This window comes from Lactuca saligna, chromosome 7 (genome assembly GCF_052625555.1).
Source record: "Lactuca saligna cultivar CGN05327 chromosome 7, ASM5262555v1, whole genome shotgun sequence".
NCBI lineage: Eukaryota > Viridiplantae > Streptophyta > Magnoliopsida > Asterales > Asteraceae > Lactuca > Lactuca saligna.
Window position 1 is genome coordinate 60,867,739 of NC_136423.1, and position 24,045 is coordinate 60,891,783.

Below are 24,045 nucleotides of genomic sequence, written 5' to 3' on the forward strand. Positions count from 1 at the left end.
GTGATGCCTTTCGGGCTCACCAATGCACCGACGACGTTCATGGATCTCATGAACATAGTGTGCAGGACGATGTTGGATCGTTCAATGATCGTGTTCATCGATGATATATTGGTGTATTCGAGATCCAGAGAGCAGCATGAGGAGCATTTGAAGGAGATCCTCCGAGTTCTGAGATCAGAGAGGCTTTACACTAAATTCTCCAAGTGTGATTTTGGTTCTGAGAGGTCTAGTTCCCGGGGCATCTCATTAACCAGAACAGGATATTGGTCGATCCGGCCAAGATTAAGGCGGTGATGAGTTGGGAGGTGCTGAGATCCCCCTCAGAGATCAGAAGTTTTCTGGGGTTGGCCGGCTATTATCGGAGATTTATGAGAGATTTCTCCAAGATTGATGTTCCTCTCACCAGGTAGACCCGGAAGGGCGTAACATTTAGTTAAGGCCCATAGCAGCAGGCCTCATTCGACACACTTCGCCAATGATTATGCGAAGCCCCAGTATAAGCCCTTCCGGAGGGGATGGAGGATTTTGTGGTTTATTGTGACGCATCAATATCAGGATTGGGTGCGGTGCTGATGCAGAGAGGTCATGTGATACCATACACGTTGAGGCAATTGAAGCCTCATGAGATGAGATATCCCACTTACGATACGGAGTTGGGGGACGTGGTGTTCTCCCTCAATATCTAGCATCACTATTTGTATGGGGTCCGGTGTACCATATTCACGAATCACAAGAGCTTGAAGTATCTGATGGATCAGCCTAACCTGAATATGCACCAGAGGAGATGGTTGGATGTGGTAAAGGATTATGAGTGTGAGATCCTGTACCACCCGGGCAAGGCTAATGTTGTAGCCGATGCCCTGAGTCGCAGGGCGGAGAGTGCCCCAATACGAGATGTTTGTTTGAGATTGACAGTGACGACTCCGATGTTGGACACCATTCGGGAGGCCTAGGTAGAGGCCATGAGAGCTGAGAACCGCAAAACAGAGCGGGTGATCGGACAGATATCTGAGCTCGTCTCCGATAACCGTGGGTTTATGACATTTCAGGGTCGGATTTGGGTGCCGTTTGAAGGCGGGGCACTTACCATTCTGATGGAGGAGGTGCATATGTCGAAGTTCTCAATCCATCCCGGGGCCACTAAGATGTATTTGGACCTAAAGAGGGAGTATTGGTGGCCCTATGTGAAAAGGGATGTCGTGTAATGCCCGCGTTTCTAGGCTAGGCATTATCATTGATGTAATAGTCAAGATTAACCCTTGTAACTCTTTTTGAAGTATTAATGATGAAATATTTAAGTATTATGTGTTATGTGCTTAATTGTGTGACTTAATTTAATTAAGAATAAAAATAAGCATCAAAATGAAATGTTAGATAAAGCTGATATCTATGGATAATGTTGTAGTGGTTGAAACGAGGTTTCTGAATATATAAAGAATATCGAAATCCGAGTTATAACGAAGAAGTTATGACCTGTCGAAGTTTCGCGACAGAACCGGCAACGCTGAATGATGTAAAAAGTGAAATTTACGTTAGTATGATATTTAGCCTTAGTTTTCTAATCGAATGTTGTAGAGTTCTTTAAACCGAGAGCATGCATAAAAAGAACACCTAAATCTGACTTCGTATGAGGAATTTATGATTTTTTGAAGTTTCGACTTAGCGGTATGCAACCCGAATACTCGAAATAGAGATCGAGTGATATTTGGCCAAAAATTTCTAAATGAGAATTGAAGATCTCATTGATAGTAGTCCAACAATAAAAAAAACAGACAAAAACGGAGTTCAGATGAAGGAGTTATGAAATTTCGAACAGAGTTTTCCTATCTCGGCCTACTAAAAATACTATATAAGTAATATACTTATAATATATTAAAAATCAATTCAAAACTAGCCAATGAAGTCCAAACTAGAGTTGTAGAGCATAATCTCACCTTCGTGTCGATATAAATAACGTCGAAAACGGAGTTCGTATGCGAAAGTTATTAATTTCTAAAGTTCAGGGCGCGAACCCCAAAGCTGTGTCAGAGACCACGACGTGGCAAGTCTTCTGACACCTCCGGGAGTCCCCAGATTCAACTTGCGATCACGTATGCAGTGACGACCAAGCCCACGACGTGGAAAAGGGTTGCCACGACGTGGAAAGGGCCAAATTTGCCCTATAAATAGATTTGAAGGGCCAGCCGTTTAGGGTTGATATTTTCTCTCCTCTCTCTCCCATTTTACTTCAATTTACATGCAAGAAATATCCCGAAGCAAGTCCCAGAGCCCCAAAGATCCTGAGAAGTGCGATTCCCGAGCCGAAGCTCTACCCGCGAGAAGTTCGATTTTTGTGAAGATCTTCCAGATCTACTGAGGATTACTACTACTGTAAGCCGTAGTGCTGTCCGATCATCTTCTGATCAAGTGAGTGTGTAGTTATTTTCTTCTAATACAATATTATGAAGTATTTTATATAAAATACATGTTGTGTGTATATATTTCGTTGTTATATGTGTGAATGTATATTCACTCTCTTCTATCTCATAGATCTGATTTATTCTCTATGAAATATGTGTTATGTGTGTGTGCCTCATCTGTTATGTGGAATATGTATTGATTAAAGCATGCTATATAGGTTTTTTAAAACTATGTATAAAAATGTATATTTTTATCTACTAATATGTTGGGTAGAACATGGGTAGATAGTTGGTGTGTAATAAACAGATGAGAGGCCTCGTTGTTGTTTTGATTCAGTCATCTAGCGGAGTTTAGATGACGACCACAGACTTTTCTAGATAATCTTGTGGAACACTAGCAGGCTCGCCACCTGTAGGTGTTAATGAACTTGGGTGTTCATTCGCTGTACTCCATCCCCCTCATGGTTGCCTTATTTGACTTATATTGCTGAGGAACCCCAAAAGCATGTGTTGTCGCCCCGATGAAATATTCTTAGACTAGGTCCCTTATGTTAGATGTCTTAGGGATGTAAAGTGAGAATAATAGGAATGGGTAATTGCGTTATTGTTGGTTGGTGGAATTAAATATAATTATTTATTGTGGGTTGAAAACCCTATATGCTCACCAGGCTCCCAAGCCTGACCCACTCAGTTTCTTTGTATTACAGGTAGTGGCGCCAGAGCATAAGTTGGATGACTTGTCAAGTTATTTTTGGATTATAGACCTGCTGTTGTAAATAACTGTTGTAAGGTCTATATTTAAATGTTTATGCTTTTGGTTTGTTTATCGGAACATGACATCCCGAGTATTGTAATATAATTAAAAATACATTTCTTTAAGAAATGCTTTGGTAAATCTTATTTTATCATACTTTGTTTTTGGGAACAAATTCCGCAACTCTTTCAAATCAAAAGGATTTACTCTGAAATTATTTTAAAAGCATAAATTAAAATCGGTCTTTTCTGGCCGTGATTTTGGGGATGTCACAGTTGGTATCAGAGCATTAGTTTAAGCGAACTAGGAATTTGTAGGATTTCTAGACTTAAACTTAGAATGCTAAGTGAAGTTTTGAGATATGTGTCTGTTATGTTTTAGACACGAGCACTAGTTTATTTTAGGAAAGTTGCCTAAAATGCTTGTATGTGCTAAATGTTATATGTTTCCATATATGATATTATTTGTTCGGATCTATGGTCTGTTGCTGACCAGATCTATAAACCTTATGTGTGTAGGATTCTAAGCGTACATCTACGATATTAGAACTAGCATGTAAACGTTTCGGAGTGATAAGGATGATTTGAATATCTATCGTGATTGAGGATCTAATTTCACCTTATTCGGTGTGTAGATCAAAATGGTGAGAAGAAGAAGTGGAGTTGGAAATGCTGATGAAAACAGGAATCAACCACCAGTGATTGAACAATTACCTGTTGTAGCTGTAGCACCGGAGCCAATAACAATGGCTGATGTACAAATGATAGTTCAAACAATGTTGGATTGTCAAATGAAGGATACTAGGCGGTTCCTTCAACAGAATCATGAAGAACTGTCAATTCATGTGGAAGAGTCCGAATTAAATGAAGGGCACTCGAAAGGTGGAAACTTCAGTGGGTCTGTTGGTCAAGCCAACCCACCGATAGTTAGGCAAAACAACCATGACGGAAGTAATGATGGAATGGGATGCAAGTACAAGGACTTTCTAACTTGCAAACCATTGACCTTCATTGGAAAGGAGGACCCAATTGGAGTTATGGATTGGATCTCTGAAATGGAGTTAGCCTTCATGACTTGTGGCTGCAGAGGCAAGTTGCAGACTATCTATGCAGTGCGTCAGTTTCGAGGTGGAGCCGTTCGTTGGTGGAACACTCTAGGGAAGACTCTAAGCCCTAATGAGCCACTACAATTGTCATGGGCAAAATTCTTGGTGCAGTTCAAGCGCAGGTTCTGCTCAGCTCAAAATCTGTTGGAATTGGAGAATAAGTTTCTGAGATTTACGAAAGACAGCATGTCAGTTGATGAATACACTAATAACTTTACAGACAAGATGGAGTTTGCCTTGCGCATCGTTCTAGACGAGCTGACAAAGGTTGACCAGTACGCAAAGGGACTCTCATGGGAGTACGCAGTGCCAATTCGTCAGGCACCTACTCTAGGGCAACTATTTGGGCTGCCAAGTTAGTTGAGAACATGATTAAGGGGAGAACCACCGACAAGGTTGAAGTTGGTGAGAAGAGAAAGTTTGAGGGAACATCTGGTTCCGGTAAGAGAAGGAAATTTTCGAAATCTGATTCGAAAAAGTTTGGAGGAAAAGGAGGCAAAGCGAAATGGTGTGATAAGTGTAAGAAAAAGCACTTTGGGAAATGAGGATGTAACCTGCTATAAGTGTGAAAAAATTGGGCATTTTGCTAGTGAGTGTCCTTCCAACAAAAGGATGTGTTTTTTTTTGTAATGAAGAGGGGCACTTTTTGAAAGACTGTCCGAAGAAGAAGGAGGCAGCTAAGCCCAACATTCTACCAAAGCCGAAGGCGAGAGCCTTCCAGATGACACTTGAGGCTGCTAAAGATGAAGCTGATGTCGCTTCAGGTACCTTTCTTGTAAGTGAATTACCTGCTCAAATTTTTTTTGATTCTGGAGCCAACTACTCCTTTATTTCGCATGAGTTTGGTAGAAAACTAGCTTTGCCTGTTGATAGACTAGATAATGCTTTATTAGTCGAAGTTGCTAGTGGCAAGTTTGTACCTGTTAGCCATCGTATGAAAAACATCTTAATCAACCTTAATGAGAATAAGTTTCACGAGGAATTATTACCTGTTGAACTTAATGGTTTCGACGTCGTTCTGGGAATAGATTGGCTTAGCGCCAATGATGCCGAGATATTGTGCAAGATGAAGATAGTTAAAGTAAACCCGCCTGGGAAAGATTCATTTATGGTGTATGGGGACAAACGCTGAGTAAATTCTGGAATCATCAGCTATTTCTCGAAGATCGATCTTAGGTCAGGATATCATCAGCTAAAAGTAAGAGAGCAATATATCGAGAAGACTGCATTCAAAACTAGATATGGACACTACGAGTTCTTGGTTATGTCGTTTGGGCTAACCAATGCTCCAGCAGCATTCATGGATTTAATGAATAGGGTTTGTAATCCGTTCCTTGATAAATCTGTGATAGTGTTCATAGATGACATTCTGATTTGCTCGAAAAGCCAAGAGGAGCATGGTAGACACTTGCGAGAAGTGTTAGAAGTTTTGAAGAAGGAGAAGTTGTATGCAAAATTCTCCAAATGTGATTTTTGGATTCGTGAAGTCCAATTCTTGGGTCACATGGTCAACCAAGAATGGATAATTGTTGATCCAACAAAGATTGAAGTTGTGATGAAGTGGGAACAACCGAAAAGTCCCACGGAGATCCGAAGCTTTTTAGGATTAGCCGGATATTACCGAAGGTTTATCCAAGGCTTTTCTTTGATTGCTACTCCATTAACAGCTTTAACCCACAAAGGAGCTACTTATGCTTGGAGTGATAAGCATAAAGAAGCATTCGAGAAGCTAAAGAAGAAGCTATGCGAGTCACCGATACTTTTTGTACCTGATGGAGTTGAAGACTTCGCTGTCTATAGCAATGCACCTGGGGTTGGATTGGGTTGTGTTTTGACCCAAAGAGAAAAGGTGATAGCATATGCATCTCGACAGCTGAAGGAGCATGAAAAGAATTACCTGACTCATGATTTGGAGCTGGCAGCGGTAGTTTTCGCTCTGAAAATATGGAGTCATTACCTCTATCCCACAAAGTGCAAACTTTTCACTAATCATAAGAGTCTCCAATATCTCTTTAATCAGAAAGAATTGAATATGAGGCAACGACGCTGGCTAGAGTAACTCACGGACTACGACTGTGAGATACTTTACCATCCCAGTAAAGCTAATGTTGTTACGGATGCTCTCAGTCGGAAAGTCAAACTTGAAAGAAGGAGGCCAAGAGCGTTGAGAATTGAAGTTGTCTCGACAATTGTGGAGAGTATAAAGAAAGCTCAAGAGGAAGCTTCTGAGAAGAATGACCGAAAGGAGGAACGTTTGGGCAAAACGTTGGTGTTTGGTACAAACGGTAATGGATTGAAGGTATTCCAAGATCGTATTTGGGTACCTAAGTTAGGATGAATAAGAGATCTTCTGATGGAAGAAGCTCATAAAACCATGTACTCGATTCATCCTGGTAGCACTAAAAAGTATAATGACCTGAAACCCTACTACTGGTGGCCAACAATGAAGCTTGACGTTGCAAAGTATGTGGCAGAGTGTGTGGCTTGTGCGAGAGTCAAGACACAACATCAGAAACCATATGGGAGTTTAGAACCTTTACCTGTGCCTATGGGTAAATGGGAAGAGATTGCGATGGATTTTGTCACTAAACTACCCAGAACAAAAAGTGGTCACGACGTGATTTGGGTGGTCGTTGATCGATTCACTAAGAGTGCGCATTTCATAGCAGCCAATGACAAATGGTCTATAGAAAAGCTTGCGAATTCTTACATGAAGGAAATTGTGAGGCTTCACGGTGTTCCGTTAACGATTGTATCGGATCGTGATAGCCGTTTCACCTCAAGGTTTTGGAAAAGTCTACAAGAGGAAATGGGTACCAAGTTGTGTTTAAGTACAGCTTACCATCCGCAGACTGATGGTCAGAGTGAAAGAACAATACAAACACTTGAACATATACTGAGAGCGTGCACCCTGGAATTCCTAGGTAACTAAGATGAACACTTACCTTTAGTAGAATTTTCCTACAATAATAGTTTCCACTCGAGCATAAAGATGGCACCTTATCAAGCTTTGTACGGACAAAAGTGTCGTACACCATCGTGTTGGCTTGAGGCTGGGGAAAAGCAGTTTATGGGACCCGAGATGGTCCATCTGACTGCTGAGAAGTTGAAAGTGATCAGGGAAAGAATGTTAGCAGCTCAGGATCGTCAAAAGAGCTATGCTGACAAGAAGCGAAGACCGATGACTTTTGAGGTTGGAGATTCGGTTTTGATTAAAGTCTCACCGTGGAAGGGACTTATAAGATTTGGTAAAAGGGGAAAGTTGAGTCCAAGGTTTATTGGACCGTTTAAAGTTCTTCAGAGGGTTGGGAACCAAGTTTACAAGCTCGAATTACCCGAAGAACTAAATGGAATTCACAACACTTGTTATGTGTATTATTTGAGCAAGTTCACAGGAGAAGTTCCCGATATAATTCCAATTTCTGAATTGAGAATTGATGAAAACAAGAGGTTAATTGAAGAACCAGAGGCAATTATTGACCGAAAGACTAAGAAGCTTCAACGCAAGATGGACGAATTAGTGCTTGTCCATTGGAAACTTTCGAATGGGCCAAATCTCACGTGGGCAACGGAGAGTGACATGTTGAGTCACTATCCGCATTTGTTTGTTGATGTGTGATTCTGGGGACGGAATCATCCTAAGGGGGAGAGAATTGTAACGTCCGCGTTTCTAGGCTAGGCATTATCATTGATGTAATAGTCTAGGTTAACCATTCTAACTCTTTTTGAAGTATTAACGATGAAATATTTAAGTATTATGTGTTATGTGCTTAGTTGTGTGACTTAATTTAATTAAGAATAAAAATAAGCATCAAAATGAAATGTTAGATAAAGCTGATATCTATGGATAATGTTGTAGTGGTTGAAACGAGGTTTCTGAATATATAAAGAATGTCGAAATCCGAGTTATAACGAAGAAGTTATGACCTGTCGAAGTTTCGCGACAGACCTAGCAACGTTGAATGACGTAAAAAGTGAAATTTACGTTAGTATGAAATTTAGCCTTAGTTTTCTAATCGAATGTTGTAGAGTTCTTTAAACCGAGAGCGTGCATAAAAAGAACACCTAAATCTGACTTCATATGAGGAAGTTATGATTTTTCGAAGTTTCGACTTAGCGGTATGCAGCCCGAATACTCGAAATAGAGATCAAGTGATATTTAGCCAAAAATTTCTAAATGATAATTGAAGATCTCATTGATAGTAGTCCAACAATAAAAAGACAAACGAAAACGGAGTTCAGATGAAGGAGTTATGAAATTTCGAACAGAGTTTTCCTGTCCCGGCCTACTAAAAATACTATATAAGTAATATACTTATAATATATTAGAAATCAATTCAGAATTAGACAATGAAGTCTAAATGATAGTTTTAGAGCATAATCTCACCTTCGCGTCGATATAAATAACATCGAAAACGGAGTTCTTATGCGAAAGTTATGAATTTCTGAAGTTCGGGGCACGAACCCCAAGGCTGTGTCAGAGACCACGACGTGGCAAGTCTTCTGACACCTCCGGGATTCCCCCAGATGAAACTTGCGATGACGTCTGCAGTGACGACCAAACCCACAACATGGAAAATGGTTGCCACGACATGGCAAGGGTCAAATTTGCCCTATAAATAGATTTGAAGGGCCAACCGTTTAGGGTTGATATTTTCTATCTTCTCTCTCCCGTTTTACCTCGATTTACGTGCAAGAAATATCCCGAAGCAAGTCCTGAAGCCCTGAAGATCCCGAGAAGTGCGATTCCCGAGCCGAAGCTCTGCCCGCGAGAAGTTCGATTTTTGTGAAGATCTTCCAGATCTGCTGAGGATTACTACTACTGTAAGCCGTAGTGCTGTCCGATCATCTTCTGATCAAGTGAGTGTGTAGTTATTTTCTTCTAATACAATATTATGAAGTATTTTATATAAAACACATGATGTGTGTATATATTTTGTTGTTATATGTGTGAATGTATATTCACTCTCTTCTATCTCATAGATCTGATTTATTCTCTATGAAATACGTGTTATGTGTGTGTGCCTCATCTGTTATGTGGAATATGTACTGATTAAAGCATGTTATACATGTTTTTTTAAACTATGTATAAAAATGTATCTTTTTATCTACTAATATGTTGGGTAGAACATGGGTAGATAGTTGGTGTGTAATAAATAGATGAGAGGCCTCGTTGTTGTTTTGATTCAGTCATCTAGCGGAGTTTAGATGACGACCACAGACTTTTCTAGATAGTCTTGTGGAACACTAGCAGGCTCGCCACATGTAGGTGTTAATGAACTTGGGTGTTCATTTGTTGTACTCCATCTACCTCATGGTTGCCTTATTTGACTTATATTGCTAAGGAACCCCCGAAGCATGTGTTGTCGCCCTGATGAAATATTCTTAGACTAGGTCCCTTACGTTAGTTGTCTTAGGGATGTAAAGTGAGAATAACGGGAATGGGTAATTGCGTTATTGTTGGTTGGTGGAATTAAATATAATTATTTATTGTGGGTTGAAAACCCTATATGCTCACCAGGCTCCCAAGCCTGACCCACTCAGTTTCTTTGTATTACAGGTAGTGGCGCCAAAGCATAAGTTGGATGACTTGTTAAGTTATTTTTGGATTATAGACCTGCTGTTGTAAATAACTGTTGTAAGGTCTATATTTAAATTTTTATTCTTTTGGTCTGTTTATCGGAACATGACATCCCGAGTATTGTAATATAATGAAAAATACATTTCTTTAAGAAATGCTTTGGTAAATCTTATTTTATCATACTTTGTTTTTGGGAACAAATTCCGCAACTCTTTCAAATCAAAAGGATTTACTCTGAAATTATTTTAAAAGCATAAATGAAAATTGGTCTTTTCTGGCCGTGATTTTGGGGATGTCACATGTCGAGTGGTTCGTAGAGAGGTGCTTGATCTGTCGCATGGTGAAGGACGAGCATCAGTGTTCGCATGGAAAGTTGCAGCCACTTGAGGTTCCCGAGTAGAAGTGGGAACATATTTCCATGGATTTTATCACCAAATTGCCGAGGACTGTGGGGGGTGTCAATGCAATTTGGGTGATTGTTGACCAGCTGACGAAGAGCACTCACTTTCTTGCTATCAATGAGAGCTCTTTTCCTGAGAGGCTGGTAGAGATATATGTGACAGAGGTGGTATCGCGGTATAGAGTATCGATCTCGATCGTGCTAGATCGAGATGTATGTTTCACTTCCAGATTCTGGAAGAAATTCCATGAGGAGTTAGGTACGAGACTTCATTTTAGTACCGCATACCACCCACGGACAGATGGTTAGAGTGAGTGGATGATTCAGATGCTCGAAGATGAGCTGTGAGCATGTGTGATGGACTTCGGAGGAATTTGGGACACGTATTTTCCGTTGGCTAAGTTTTCGTATAACAACAGCCACCATTCGAGTATCGGAATGCCTCCCTTTGAATTATTGTACGGGAGGAGGTGTCGGAATCCCATATGCTGGGGAGAGGTTGGGTAGCGAGTGATGGCAGCACTGAGTTAGTGCTTCAGACGATAGAGCATATACAGCAGATCAAGCAAAGGCTTCTGACAGCTCAGAGTCGCCAGAAGAGTTATGTGGATAGGCGACGGTCCGAGCTTTAGTTCCAAGTGGGAGACTTCGTACTCCTGAAGGTATCTCCTTGGAAAAGAGTGATCCGATTCAGGAAGAGGGGGAAAGTTGGGGCCCCGTTACATCAGTCCGTTCAGGGTGACTGTAAGGGTAGGCAGGGTAGCATATCGTCTGGAGCTTCCTGCAGAGGAAGTGTATAGCCGAAGAGTCAGCGATAGTACTGTTGGAGGATATTCAGGTGGATGCCAATCTGAATTATGTTGAGAGGCCACTTGTGATTATGGATTGGAGGATCAAGGTTTTGAGGAACAAGGAGGTGCCCCTGGTGTAGGTTCAGTAGAAGCATCGGAGAGGATCTGAGTTGACTTGGGAGCCGGAGTCGGAGATGCGTGAGCAGCATCCAGAGTTGTTTGTGGAGTAAGACTTCGAGGGTGAAGTCAGATTCTAGTGGGGGAGAATTGTAACATCCGGATTTCTAGGTATTATATTTTATCATTTATTTTTGGAGTTAAGAGAGGGAATCAATGAGTTGACGCCTAGACTCATCGACTAGGATCGCGTATTATTGACTGATAAATGAGGGGACTCGACGAGTCGGTAAGGGTCGACTCCACGAGTCCGTGCTGACGATTGAAACCCTAAATCCCCATGCCTGTGCCCTATTTAAAGGACCTTATATCCCTCTTGTGCAGCTACTTGTCCAGAGAGAGTGACCCTTGAGATCTTGAGCGAGTTGAGAGAGATAAGGCTATATTGATCAATTTTGGTGTGATTTATCAAAGGAGAAGTTGTTTCCAGCAAGAGGAGGTCAAAGGAGCTGTGGATCCAGGGTTTTCAAGTTCAGATCTACACTTTTTAGTTATCAAATCGAACTTCGTTTCTGTTTTGGGTTATGATCCATGATCTAGGGTTTTCTATATCCTTTTTAGAGTTTGATAAGTGGAGTTTATGGTCCTTTACTATGTTAGACCTCAGATCTGGACCCATAGAGGTCCAAAGAGCCTTCCACATTCTGCTTTATGTTGGTTTATGGATGAAAGGACACTAGGTTGCCATGTTAGAAGGAATTTCACCAAAATAAGACTTGGGTGCAATGCATGTGTAGCAAGATTTGACCTTTACATGGTTATTGGTTATGGGGAAGTCAGATCTATAGATTAGGAAAGCAGACCTGACCTTAGAAGGTTATATGGGTGTTGTCATCACAGCAAGTCGTCGAGTTCATGAGTGGACTCGACAAGTCAAGTCTGGTTTGCCTCGCGATTTGTTACTGAGTAACCCAGCGAGTGGAGAGGGGACTCGTCGTGCCAAGTAAGGATTGGAACGATCTAGAGGACTAGTGTGGACTCGCTGAGTCGCCCGAGTACACTCGATGAGTCTGGTCAAAGTTTGACCGTTGACTTTGTTGACTTTTAGGGTTTAGTCAATGTTTGGACTTATGAGCCATTATAGGGGTAGAATGGCCTTTTACCCTTCTTATAGAACTTATATAGAGGGGTTAGCCTAGCCTATAGAAGTTATATTAATTGGAGTAATGAGGCTAGTGCAGAATTTCAGAGTTCGAGGTTTACCGAGTTATCCGAGGCGAGTCTTCTCACTATACTTTACCTTGAGTGGTAATTATAGTTATGTGATAGAGTATCTTGTATGCTATTATTGTGATATGTTGCACAATATTATTTCTATGTGATTTATGTTGTGTATATATCAGAGTTCACGTAGTTAGGACCAGAGGGTCCACAGAGTTAGAGCCAGAGGTCTCACAGAGTTATAGCCTCGATTGGCTATTATGTGTTAAATGTGGTATTTTGGGGAACTCACTAAGAATTTATGCTTACAGTGTTTTGGGTTATGTGTTTCAGGTACTAGTAAGGATCGCGGGAAGGTGCCGGCATGATCAGTTCACACTATTGGAGTTTTATACATTTTGATCTTGGGATGTGTTTTTATGGATTTGATATGTGATATAATGAGATATGAGATGTTTATGAATTAAAATTATAAATTTTAAAAGTGAAAAATTGTTTTGAAATTTACGTTGTTACATTTTGAATGGTACTTAATCTGTAAAAAAAAAATTAATCATATTTTTTATTCATAAGTAAATAATGAATGTACTGTACTAAAAATCTAATACATTTTTATTCCGTTGTGAATAAAGATTGCTGAAAATATTTTTTTTTATTTTATCTTAAAACTATATCAATGTTGATGTCTATTTGTAAGGAATAAAAGATCATGAATTTTAGTATATTATAATCATTTTTCAATAAAAATAGCTTCTTAAAAATTAAAAACACGAAAAAAAAAAACTATGTTTTTGTATATATTAAGGTAATGATTAGCTTAATTTAAGGAAACATATTTTGTTGAAAAACATATGTGTATTCATTTCCCATTTCCGCTGGTACGACGGAGACTTTTGTGGTAAAAATAAATAAGTGGCCGACAATAATTCCCCCATTCTTAACCTTTTTTTATTTTCTCAATTGAACTAACGTGAATATATATATATATATATATATATATATATATATATATATATATATATATATATATATATATATATAACGGAAGGATCATTTGAGAACCTATACTTTCCCGAGGACCAAACAAGGACCGTTAGATCAAAATAATAGAGGGTCAAGATGATTTGTGGCATTTTTGTAAAAATTTGGAAATAAAAAAACACGGGGGTATCTTATTTCAATTTGTTAGAGGGCATTTTTAAGGATAGAAAACTTACACCTGATCCTGTCAAACCCTTTCCTTATACTATTTCTCTGTGTTCGTCATCAAATCTCTTCCCCTCTCACATTCTTGATTGACGATAAAGACGATTGCATCCTCCATCATCCATCTTCAATCGCCTCTCTCCTACCTTCACCGACCACCTCTACCGCTGTCGACCACCACACTCCTTGATCTCACGTTATTCATAGAAAAAATTCCAATGAAGATGCTTTGATTTTGAATCGTTTTATCCTCCATCAATTTGTTCCCAGGAGTACACCATTATCGCCGACTTCATTTCGGCCTCCTCTGTGGATTGAAGACCTGAACAGAGAAGAAGATCCTTTGTCGATCAAGAATTCAAAGTGAAAACAATATCAAAAGTGCATCTGGTCTCGATCGCTATACTTACGCCTGGAGCACTTGACCTTAGCCTATCAGACTATCCCTAACTCTCGATATTGGTCTCAATTTTCATCCACTAGAAGTTGCCTAAACCGAGGTTTTTATTTTTCTGCATTTCTTCGGTTTTTTAGATCAGATGTCACTTTTTCTTTTCTGCATTACCAAAATTATGTTGACAATCTATATGCTTGTTCGTATTCTGATTTAGTTATCAGATTCAATACGATATGTGATATCGAAATTACTTAGAGTTTATAAGTTTTCTTATTAAGAAGAACATTTTCGTGAAAATATAAAACACTACTGCTCTTTTCCTTCATGTGTTTCCTTATGAATATTGTTGTTCTCTTTAACATGGACCTCCGATGAAAATATAGTCAATTTGTATTCAAAGTGTCAGGTTTTTTGAAGTGCACACAAGTTGCTCGATGAAAGTCCTGAACCATATTTAGTTCCTTTGCTTTAATTTTAAGGTAGATTGGCTTAATACAAGTATACAACTTTGCATTCCTTTGTTCACTTCTAATAATCCATGATATTTTCTTAGGATTTTACCATTTCAATTTGTTTTTCAATTATAAAGTAAACAATGAACAAAATTATGTTGTTATTTCTTGAGTTTACACGTATCTTGAGTAGGAATGGTAGTTTTCCATGTTTGATTAAATTTTAGAATTTATGATTTGTTTGTAGTTTTCAAATTTCATTATGTTTCAATCATGTATAGAACCCAAAGACCAACTTCTATTAGTTAATGGAAAAACAGAAGATGAAGTTTATAGAAATATGGAAAGAATTTTTCTTACAATGAAGATAACTAAAGAAGAACCTAAGGTAACAAATGACTTACATTTATTATTGATGCAATTACTGTTTTGTTTCTTTGATTTAAATGTAATTAGAAGGTATGTATGTATTTTGTTGCAGGATGTGGCTTTTGTGATTGATGGATGGGCTCTTGAAATTGCACTCAATTATTATTAGAAACCATTCACATAGTTGGAAATACTATCATAGACAACTATATGATGTTGGATTACACCATCCCACAAGGCACGGGTACAACTAGCTACACTTTATTTATTTTGTGATTGCAAATTACAGACCAAATATGTATGTCTAAAGTATCTTTGCGTCTTTAACTATTAACTATTTATGATTCAAAGCCAAAACGCGGGTAATTTTCAAGTTGACTAAAAACTTTTCATTTCTTAAAAAAGAATTTAAAAAGTTATTAAAAATCGTTCCTTTTTTATTGATTAATTATTGTTCTTGAATCACATGTAATTCCTTTATAGTAACCTAGACAGTTAGTTACATTACATATCTGATTGATAAAAATCACATGTAATTCACATATGAATTATATGTAATTCACATATGAATCACAAATGAATTATATGTGATTCACATATAAATCACATGTTATTCACATATAAATCACATGTAATTCGCATATGAATAACATGTAATTCACAAGCAAATCACATATGAATTACATGTAATTCACATATAAATCACACGTGACTCACATATAAATCACATGTAATTCACAAGTGAATCACATCTGAATTACCTGTGATTTACATATAAATCATGTGATTTACATGTAAATCATATGTGATTCACGTATAAATAACATGTAATTCATAAATGAATCACATTTAACTGACAAGCGAATAACATATGAAATAGGAATTACATGTGATTCACATATAAATCAAATGTAATTCACATATGAATCACATGTAGTTCACAAGTGAATCAAATATGAATTAAAAGTGATTCACATATAAATCACATGTAATTCATATATGAATCACATGTAATTTTGTGTGAGTATTCTTCGTTTTTATTTTCTTATGAATTTCACATTTGAATTTTAAAAGATACAATCACATGTGAAAATTACATTATATAATCGAATGTGAATATTACATGATATATACATATGCGTTTTTGTAAGTGTTCTTGCATTAATCATTTTTTTTTCTTGTAGATTTGAAAGAATTTGTGGAAAATTTTGAAGATACAAAAAGTGATAAATTGAAGAAAATATAAAAATCTTGATATGAAGAAATGATAACATTGTGAATCTTTGAAGTTTTTATTTTTATTTTTTTATATTATTTTGTATCGAACAAAATAATTGTACCATTATGTTTATAGATTGATTAATAAATAAGATCGTTTATGATTTACTTACGAATATTATAGTATAAGAAAAATTACGATTATTTTTTGAACAAAAAAATGCAGTTTTTAAAGAAAAAAATGCAGTTTTTTTTTTAATATATTGTAGTTTTTTTAAAAAAAATTTGGAGGTTTTTTATTGAAAAAACTGTAGTTTTTTTTTTTCGAAAAAAAAATGCAGTTTTTATATAAAAAAATTATAGGGTTTTTTTTCTAAAAACATTGTAGTTTTTTTTTTATAATTTTTAAAACAACAGTTTTTTTTTTTAAATTGCAATTTCTTTTTGAAAAATTTTGCAATCTTTTTAAAAAATTAAAATTGTTCATTATTTTTTAAAAAAATTCATGTTTTCTGAAAAGAAAAAAAAAACTCAATTCAAAATAAATATTAAAATCCAAAATTTGATTTATTATGTTAATTTTGTCCAATAACACAAAAAAATAAACATTAAATCAAATCGGTAAGATTACGATCATGCCCTTAATGAGTTAATTTTTATCTAATGCTCTATATTTAGTTCTCAGGTTCTCGGTAAACTATGAGTTCTCAACAGATCTCAGCCCTATATATATATATATATATATATATATATATATATATATATATATATATATATATATATATATATATATATATATATATATAAGGAGTCGCTTCAAATGAGAAGCCCAAAAAGTTAAGAAACTTAAGAACCATTTTTTTTAAAATGCTTTCATTAAGGGAATTTTGAATAAATCAAATAAGCAGACTTTCAGATTCCTTATTTTACAACTAGTTTCTATTGTTTGCTTGACAGCCACCGGACCACCATTGGACTAATACTAAATTCAATAGTATATTTGTTGCTATTCACAAATTGTACTTCTGAATTCTTTGGTAATACTTTTAAATAGTACCATTTTTTGCAGCTAAATATTCAAAAATATTATAATAAAATGAAATTTTCACTTGACAAATTTAATTCTTTTTTTTCGAAATCGTAGATTTAAAATATATATATATATATATATATATATATATATATATATATATATATATATATATATATATATATATAAAAGAAATATTCACAATTTAACGTACCATATTCACAGTTTAATAAACATATTAATTCACTAATATACAATTTAATATTTTCATGAATACATTCGTTTATGTTTTAACAGAAGATTTATATAAAATATATAACTTAATACAATCCATTTTTAGTTTAATATATTAAATTCACAACATAACATAATAAAATTCATTATACACTAATTCACATATTGAAAGAAGTCAAACCCAAACGCTACCACAATCATCACCAACTACTACCACACGTCACCACCAACCACATATGTTACCGTCACAACCATCATTCCTTCCAAACCAGATCTATATATAAAACTATTCATCAATAAATTAAATATTATTTTCACAATTTAATAAACTAATTAATTCACGAATTCAACGTTTATTGCAAAATAGTTATACAACACAAACAATAAATACATTCACAAGAAAAATAACACAAACATTCATAAATAAATCATTCATATTTTAACAAAAACGACATTAAAAATATACTACTTAATACAGTTAATGAAAAGTTTAGATAGAAAATTCACAACTAAATTCAGTCAATTTACAATTTAAAACACAAAAATCACAATTTAATACATAAATTTCACAACTTAATATAGTAAATTCACAGTTGAGATAAAAAAAAAAAATCATAGCTTAGTGCAATCATTTTAGAGTTTTAAACACAAAATGACAACCTAATGCAAGAAATTCACAACTTAATACAATAAATTTACCATTTAATACAAATATATATATATATATATATATATATATATATATATATATATATATATATATATATATATATAAAGTCATATTATCAATTAAAAACTCTTAATACAGTCAATTTGCACTTTAATACGACAAATTCACAGTTTAATACAATAAATTCATAGTTTAAAACACAAAATTCACATGGTAATATAGTTACTTCATAGTTTAAACAAAAAAAATTCATTGCATGCATGTATAAGCTAGTGCTTCTTTCAAAGTGTATTTACACAAATATTCAAAATTAAAATTTTACATACTTTCTTCAAAATTAGATAAAATCATATATGTATATAAATGTACAATGCTTCTTTCATCTCATATTTCAGAAGAAAAAAATTCATATAACATTTACAACATAATATGGTAAATTCACATAATACAATTCACAATTCATGAGTTAATACAATCAATTCCTAGTTTAATATATGAAATTCACAATTTAAATCAATAAAATCATAATTTAATACAAAGTTTAAAATAATCATTCACCATTTAATACAACAGTTTAATCACTCATTCACAGTTTAATACAATAGTTTAGACAATCTTTCACATTTTAATCATCGGTTTAGACACTAAGTTACAAATTAAAGACATGTACTAATACACTAATACATTTTATTAAACACCTTGTATACCAAATTTTAATAATATATTATATTTTATCATTAAATTTCACAAAATCAGTCTTACATTGAAAATTCATTTAACATATATATATATATATATATATATATATATATATATATATATGTGTGTGTGTGTATAGAGAAAATTCAATAGAGAACTATTATTAATTAAGGAACCAATCCAAAGCGATGGAATTTAAAACGATCAATTGCAAAAGAAAGGTTTGTAGACTCTTACAATATATATATATATATATATATATATATATATATATATATATATATATATATATGTGTGTGTGTGTGTGTGTGTGTATGTGGAAAATTCAATAGAGAACTAGTATTAATTAAGGAACCAATCCAAAGTGATGGAATATAAAGCGATCAACGGCAAAAGAAAGGTTTGTACACTTTTACAATAGATGCAAATGCACCGGATTATAACAAAATCCACTTCTTTTTTATGTTTAAAATTTTTTTAGGCCATGTTTTTTATAGAAAAAAAAACGAATATACCGTTGTTTACGATTTTTCGTCCTCTTTCCATAGAGATCCATGTTAATATATAAAAAACAAACTTTTTTTTTTCGAAAAAAACTCACTTCATTATTTTGTTGAAAAGTTAAGGTCTATTTTTTTTTATAGAAAAAAATTAATAAATATATCAAAATCATACTTTTTGGTACTTTGTAAATATAGATTTATATTGATATTAAAAAAAAAGTTTGATATTTTAGTTCAGATTCACATTGTCAACCTGTTCAGATGTACCGTTGTTTACGATTTTTCGTCCTCTTTCCATAGAGATCCATAGAGAACCTGATTGTATAATCCGATGTGTGCATCTAATTTTATAACTGTACATCTGTTTCCTTGGCCGTTGATCATGCTAATTTCCGACGCTCACAATTGTTTTCTTGATAATTATGGTTTTTTATTGAACCTCTGTCTATATATATATATATATATATATATATATATATATATATATATATATATATATATATATATATATATATATATATATATATATATATATATATATATATATATATATATATGTACCGTTGTTTACGATTTTTCGTCCTCTTTCCATAGAGATCCATAGAGAACCTGATTGTATAATCCGATGTGTGCATCTAATTTTATAACTGTACATCTGTTTCCTTGGCCGTTGATCATGCTAATTTCCGACGCTCACGATTGTTTTCTTGATAATTATGGTTTTTTATTGAACCTCTGTCTATATATATATATATATATATATATATATATATATATATATATATATATATAGGGTTAGATTATTTTGATTTTAGTAACTATTGTGTGCCAGAATGTACAGATCTGAACCATTTGATGGAATATAATTAAAGGTCATGATCTGACGGTCTATGATAGTTGAATAGGATAATATTTACCATATAATCACACAAATTTGAGCATAAGGGCATTCTAGTCAATTAACCTATATTAAAAAAGGAAATTTTCAGATTTTTAGAGATAATTAATTCCTTTATTTTTAAAATTTTAAATATTTTAAATTAATTTAAAATTAAAAATCCGATTTTTATTCTGTCACAATGATAGAATTTTAACCATAAAGTAGTAAACATATTTTTCGATTTTATTCTATCAGAATGACATAATTGATTCTTGAACTAATAATATACCAAATAATTACATTCTGAAAGAATACACAAAATCGATTCTTGAACTAATAATATACCAAATAATTACATTGTACGATTGTGATTCATTGAATTATAACAAACATTCTGAAAGAATACCAAGTATAATTCTTAAAAAATAACAACATTCTAGATGTCTTGTGTATGTTTGACCTCTAAGCCAATTCAAAATATGCTAGCATTCTATGAGATTGACATTTTGTGACATTAACATTTTGTCAGAATTGTATTGCATAAGAATGATTTTATACAAGGAGCCTTTCACATCAAGTCTTCAAGCCATTCTTCAAGCCATTTCTATCACAAATTCATTGTCAAATACTTTGTAGTGATACACTTGTAACAACTGCACATTAAACATATAATTAATTAACTACAAATTCTATCAGAAATAAAGCAATAATATTCTTATATAATAAACTATTCTTTTAGAATGGAAATATTATAAAAAGGTAAACAAGGTCAAAGCTATGATCAGCTCATATGTCTATTTGCTTCAACATCATAAACATAAGGAAAACGTGTGAACATTATTGTAACGAAAACTTGTGAACAAACATAAAATCAAATTCCAATAATATTATAGCACACAAATAATATCATTAATAGAGATAATTTGTTGTACTCCTAGTTCAGTAATTACATCAAGCACATGGTGGGCATTGATGAATTCTAACAGATTTGTACTAGACATTTCGGTTGTCCATGGGAATTGGGAGTATTTCCTGCAAATTGCTAAAAGGAAATAGATTCAATATTCAAATATACATGTACGAATTGAGAGCGTCGCCTATTGATTAGGATTATGAGAGATCAAGAATCGATCCTCAGGAGGGAAGAAAAGGGGTCGTGCGTTTCCCTTCTCCATCTCGTGTGTACGCATCAGAAAAAAAAAACGAAGAAGCGATCGACTCCTTCTATCTGTGATGTGTGTCGAATGGAAGAAGAAAGAAGAAATCAAGGTCTTGATTGGTTGTGTTGTGGGGTGTCGGTCATTCATCTTGGTAATTCCTTGAATATAAGACACGATGCAAGAGAGAGACTAGATCAAAATTATTGATTTTATTTCCTTAATTGCAGGATTTCAATTAAATGATACCTTAATTAAAAAGTACAAAATGTTCAGAATACCCTTAAATGATTTCAACCACCCATCACCACCACCTACAATCCATCACCCATCACCCACCACTCACCAACAACCACCACCACCATCAACCCACTACCAACCACTCATCACCACAATCTACAACCCATTACCACCACCCACCTCCATCACCCACGACTACCACCTACCACCATCACCCTCACGACTATCAGCACCACCACTACTACCCACCATCATTCACTACCACCAACCACCGCTCACCAGCACTACCACCCACCCACCACCTACCATCACTCTACCACCCAACACCACAACCTGCCTCCACTACCAATCACCACCATCCGTTACTACTACTCATCACCTATCACCCATCAAAACCACCATCCATCATCCATTATCACCAGTCGCCACCAACAACTACTACCACCCGCCACCGCCACCAACAACTACCACCACCCGTGACCGCTACCCGCCTTATAACGTCCTAAGATAATGACATAAAATTTTGTTTATCAAATAAATAAATCGTTAATACATACCATTTCCATAAGACAATGGTAATAAAGATTTAGCAAAACATCTTCGAATTAGAGTAAATCACAAAATGCAGAAAACATGCGGTGTGTGCCCTGCAACCATCCCGAGCTCTTGCATTTGAAAACCAAAGTACCTGAAACATAAACTGCAAATCGTAAGCACCAAGCTTAGTGAGTTCCCCGACATAGCACATACCATAAATATCATATAATGGGCCCTACCCAAATGAGATACGGGCCCCACCTAGGCTCGCATAATAGGCCCTGCCCAATGAGATACAGACACCACACACACTCACATAACGAGCCCCACCCAATGAGATACGGGCCCTGCCGACACTCGTATAATGGGCCTCACCCAATGAAGTACGTGCTCCGCCCACACTGGTATAACGGGCCCCGCCCAACAAACATACATATATAAGCACATACAAGTATCACAAAGACAACAAGTATATAAACATAACCAATCAAGGGTCGACTTTGATGCCTTAGATCCGCTAAACCCAGTGAGAAAACTCACCTCACGCTGCCAAATCATACAGAAAATCCCTGGCTGCTAGCTGACAGATCCCCGAACTGTCAAAATCAAAGCAACACCCAATAAACAATTGGGTTCCAATCTATATCCATAAATCCATACTCGGAGTAAGAAGATCATTTTACCCTAACCTAGCTTGGACCAAGAATTAGGCCCAAACCATGTAATCCACAAGGCCCAAATACCAAAACCACCCAAGACCAAATCCATGGCCCAACTTTCCAAATTAGGCCCAAAACTATTGTAGGCCTTCTTAATATAATTATCATCCCAAAACCTGATGGCCCAACAGGGCTTAAGACAACTAAGTGCAAAAGATGGCCCAAAACGAAGCCCAATGTACAAAATCCTTCCTGATTGACTACGCCCTGTGTACTCAGTGGGTATGCTAAGCATACGCATAAGAAACCCAGTACGACCCGCATACTGACCCTGCCCATACCCAACCTAGAAAACATCTTAAACCCCTAATCCAAGACGTATAAAACTTCAGAATAGCTAACTATAAGTGACTTTATCCATAAAGTCGAAGACTTTAGACCTTAGCATGGCTTAATGAAGCCCAATCACCAAAGAAGAATTCGAAAGGTCAAAATCACTCTAAAATGTCTTAAAACTTCTTAATACCTTAAGGCCTTAGTCCAAACTTCCAAATTTGATTCAAAGGGACTTCTTAAGTCATATTGTTCCTCACTTTTATGACTTAGCATGACTTAATGGGACCCAAATTAAAACCCTAAGTCCCCACGCTTCACCAAAATACTACCAAGTCATGAATGCAAGGTTTATACTCATCAACATCCAAACTTTATGACTCTATAATCCCAACAAAGGCCAAATATGAAGCTCAAAATTATGGAGTAAATACTATTCACAAGAACCACCAGAAAGGGACCTAAATCATAACAAAATGCCACCTAGCTAGATCTAAAAGAAAGAGTTGTCAAGGTTGAGACTTAATTTTTTTGGATTAGGTGTCTAAGTCCATAACTATAATTGGTATGTACTTGACCCGATAGTAGCATGGTCCTTTTGGGTTGCCTTCACCTGAGCAATTTGATAGGATGAACTTTTGAGAAAAAGGTTCTGTGTGATTTATTAATATATTATAAGTATAATATAATAATTAATAAATCATATTAATTAATTAGTATTGATCAAGAATTAATTTGGAATTAATTTAGTGATCAAAAGAGACTGATTGAATTTATGGGGATTGATTAGGTTAATCAGTGATACTTATAGTTTTGGACAACAATCCATGGTTGATTATGGATGGGCTAAACATATGTTATAGTCTATGAAGGTTTAACCCGTGTACCCTAAGAAACATTAAGGGTCATAAGGGTTTGCATGGATGAAACCCTAATATTTGCCACACTATAAAAGAAACCCCTTAACCCCAAAATCGGCTAATGTATTCTAAAGAAGAACCATAACCAATTTTTGGTTCTACCTAGCCTCTTCTCATAAGCCTCCTCTTTCATTTGATGTTTGTGACATATTAGAGGCATTACACTTAAGGTG